Source organism: Notamacropus eugenii, chromosome 6 (assembly GCF_028372415.1).
Source record: "Notamacropus eugenii isolate mMacEug1 chromosome 6, mMacEug1.pri_v2, whole genome shotgun sequence".
NCBI lineage: Eukaryota > Metazoa > Chordata > Mammalia > Diprotodontia > Macropodidae > Notamacropus > Notamacropus eugenii.
In genome coordinates, this window is record NC_092877.1 from 130,556,657 (window position 1) to 130,560,879 (window position 4,223).

Sequence of the window (4,223 nt, forward strand, 5' to 3'; positions counted from 1 at the left end):
AAGACTTTGATGATTAGATTTTGCTTCAATTTTAGCTATTTGCTTCGTTTGTGAGGTTGTAACTTTTTATACCTTTTGTTTTTATTCTGTTGTTGGCAGGTTATACCCTCTGGTTTCTCAAAAAGCTCCTTCAGCTGACAAGCATTAACAACCAGTATTGTGACCTCCATGACAACGCCAAATAGCTTATGTCATGTTGTATGAGGTGTTTATTTAAGAAGTTTCATTCACAAACTTTTATCTTTATAGAAAAACAAATAAGTATACTCTACCTAAGTACTAATGATTTTTAAAATATGAATATTTAATTCTCTTCTCCAAAGAGCTTTAGAAATATAATACAATTGCTCTCCCCTTTCTTTTTCCAGTCTGCGGTTGCATCCATGAGTATGCTCAGGCTTCAGAAGAGGGGTTTTCCTCTAGCATCCTTTGATATGGAAAGAAGGTATGGCTTGACCCCAACAAGACCAATGAAATTGCCAGTGCCAGTTCCCATCAACAGACCCAGAAGATGATTCAAGATGGGTTTATCATCCAGAAGCCATTACTGTACACTCATACCAGATGCCAGAAAAATGCTCTGATTCTATGGAAGGGCAAGCACATGGGTACTGATAAAGAAAGGATACTGCCAATGCTCATAAGCCTGAGAAGATGACCTGGATGAGGCAAATGAAGATTCAGAGACATCTGCTCCAAAGATATCATGAAGCCATGATGCCACATGCACCACAGCCTGTACTTGAAGGTGAAGGGAAATGTGTTCAAGAATAAGCTCCTTATGGAGCACACTCATAAACTGAAGGCAGACAAGTCCCAGAAGGAGCTCTTGACTGACCACGCTGAAGCTTGCCCTTCCAAGACTAAGGAACAATTCTAACATTCATTCCTAAAACTTTAAATTACAACTTCTCTCCCTTCCTCCCTCCCCACGCATCCCCATTGAGAAAGCATGTAATTCAATATAGGCTATATATGTGTAGTTTTTAAAAAGGCTTCCATAATAGATATGTTGTGTAAGACTAACTATGTTTGCCTTCATCCTAACCTGGTCCCCTTTATTCTATTCACTCTATTGACCTTGTCCCTCTCCATGAGTGTTTACTTCTAATTACTCCTTTCTCCCACTTGCCCTTTCTTCTATCATCCCCCTCACCTTACTTGTCCCCTTCTCTCCTACTTTCCTCTAGTGTAATACAGATTTTAATACCAAATTGAGAGAGTGCGTTATTCTATTCTTTAGCCAAATGAGAGGAGATTAAGCTTTACTCTTTCCCTCTCTTCTCCTCCCTTTTGTCCTCCATTGAATAAGATTATTCTTACCTCTATTTTGAGTGATAATTTGTCCCATTCCATTTTTCCCTTTCTCCTCCCAACATATTCCTCTCTCACCCCTCAATTTTATTTTTAGAAATCCCTTCTTATTGAACTCACCCTGTGCATGCTCTCTCTCTCTCTCTCTCTCTCTCTCTCTCTCTCTCTCTCTCTCTCTCTCTCTCTCTATATATATATATATATATATATATATATATATATATATATATATATATATATATATAGACACACACACACACACACACACACACACACACATATATATATACATATATATGTATATACATTTAAGACTCTTGTGTTTGAAGGTAAAATATTATTTTCAGATCCTATCTTTTCATCAAGAATGCTTAAAATTCCTCTTCATCAATGAATGACTATTTTTTTCCCCTGAAATATTATACTCAGTTTTTCTGGGTAGGTGATTCTTAGTTTTAATCCTAATTCCTTTGGCTTCTGAAATATCATATCCCAAGCCTTTTGATCCCTTAATATAAAAGCTGCCAGATCTTGTGCTATTATGATTGTATTTCCACAGTACTCGAATTGTTTCTTCCTAGATGTTTTTAATATTTTCTCCTTGACCTGAGAACTGTGGAATTTGGCTACAATATTCCAAGGAGGTTCTCTTTGGATCTCTTTCAGGAGGAGATCGGAGGATTCTTTCAATATTTATTTTACCTTCTGGTTCTACAATATAAGGGAAGATTTCCTTGAAAATTTCATGAAAGATGATGTCTAAGTTCTTTTTTTGATCATGGCTTTCAGGTATTCCCATAATTTTTAAATTGTCTATCCTGGATCTATTTTCCAAGCCTGTTGTTTTTTTCCAATGAGTTATGTTCCTCAACTTCCCTTTCATTTGACTAATTCTTCTCTTTAAAGCATTCTTCTCCTCATTGACTTTTTGGGCCTCTTTTGCCATTTGAGTTAATCTATTTTTTAAGGTGTTAATTTCTTCAGCATTTGGGGGGGGGGGGTCTCTTTTTGCAAGCTGTTGACTTGCTTTTCATGGTTTTCTTGTATCATGTTCATTTCTCTTCCCAGTTTTTCCTCCACTTCTCTTACTTGACTTTCAAAATTGTTTTTGAACTTTTCCATGGCCTGAGACCTTTGCATATTCAAAAGGATGATTGATCACCAAGAATGTAACATTCTATTTTCTTACTCTCATTTTTCCCTTTTTGGGGCATTTTCCCAGTCAGTTCCTTGAATTTGGAGTTCTTTGTCAACAGCAGGGTATTCTCTGGGGACTTGTAAGTTCTCATTTCCTCCAAGGTGGCACAATAATGGGAGAGTTTATTCTTCTCCTGATCTACACTCTAGTCTGGGAGAAACTACAAGCACTCTTTTCTGCAAGTAGAAATCCCTCTCCAAAGCCTCGACCAACACCACCAGCCAGCACCCCTCCTCACCCCAGGGTCATCACTCAAGGCTGAGATCCAAATCAGCTGCTCAATTCCCTTAGGATCTTTAGGCCTGCATTCCAACAGTGGAAGCTTCTGGTGCCTGGACCTGGGGCTGGACCCCTGGCCCAAATGAAAGACCTTTCTCAGCAACCTTTAAAGGTCTCTTTGGTGTATGTCAGTTGAGGAATCTGGAACCCACAGCTGTTGCCTGTGACACCCTGAAGTCTGCTCAAGTCCTGTCTTTGCTGAAGCATAGCCAAGGTTGGGCTGCACTCCCCTTCCTTCCTGGAGTGACAGACCACTCCAATCAGCCTTCCTGGCTGCCTTGGCCCGGAAATCTCTTTCACTCTGTCGTTTTGTGACTTCTGCTGCTTCTAGAATTTGTTTAGAGTCATTTTTAAGTATTTTATGGGCTGTGGGGGGAGAGTTTATAGAGGTTCATCCTTCTACTCAGTCATCTTAGCTCTGCTCCCTTTTAAACTGTGTCTTAAAGGAAGCCAGAGAAGTTAAGAAGAAGAAGTAAAGAGGAAAAGTATTCTGTCCATAGGGAAAATTAGTGAAAACACATGAATCTGGTATCTGGGAAGTTTGTTGTTCATGTTTGCCAAGCCTAGAGGCCTGTATTGGGCTACCCGAGTCTTTCCTACCTGTCCCAGGTCTTCGGCTGGCCACGCCAGATGCACATATGAGAGAAAGGACGTTCCAGAGTCGAACAGGGGTTGAGCTTTATTCCAGGGAATCGGTTACAAGTGCATGGGGGAGGTCTTCCTTAGGAGGAAGAGGGGGAGATTTCCTAAGGAGGCTAAGCTTAAGGGATTGGAAGTAGAAGTACAAGCGGGGAGAGAGGGGGAGGGGAGAGAGGAAAGAAAAGAAGCGGAGCCCTACTTTTCTCTTTGGCTCCACACGTGCTAAGAGAGAGCTTTCTGGCTTCCTTAATCCTACTTAATCTTCAGCCACACAGTTTGCATCTCAATACCATGCTGTTAGGTAACTAGGTGTGCTCCAATCCGGGACGACCTCGAGGGCAGGGAGACTCCACCCATCAGGTATCTCCGGGGGAGAGGCGGAAATACCCAAGCTAGCCGAGCTAGCTCAGTCTGACCTTCTCGAACCCCCGCTGTTCATGGAGGGCCTCGTAAGACTCTAAGATTTAGAAGTCCCACTTTTACCCGCCCAAGACTGTCCACACGGAATTGAGCTTCCAGTCCCAACACATGTTCACAGTTAAAATAATTTGGCTATCACTTATGATAATTGTAAGTTTACTGCATATAGTTTTAAAGCTAAAATCTAAAGCTGGTGCATTGTGTATGTATCTGTGGAAAGGAACAGTCCTCAGGCTGGTCAAAAAGTACAAGTAGCCCCAGGAGATCTAAGGAGATTGTATAAAGAACTTGCTTTGGTGAGAATTTGAAAATGTGTAGAAATGATCTCCAGTAATTGGTTTTTAGGATAAAATCAGTATCTAAGATGTAAGTT

At 40.6% G+C, this 4,223-nt stretch overlaps 1 pseudogene; it reads left to right on the forward strand.

The window, feature by feature from the left end:
- Positions 1 to 383: 383 nt before the first annotated feature.
- Positions 384 to 880, forward strand: LOC140512135 (large ribosomal subunit protein eL19-like; annotated as a pseudogene).
- Positions 881 to 4,223: the final 3,343 nt, after the last annotated feature.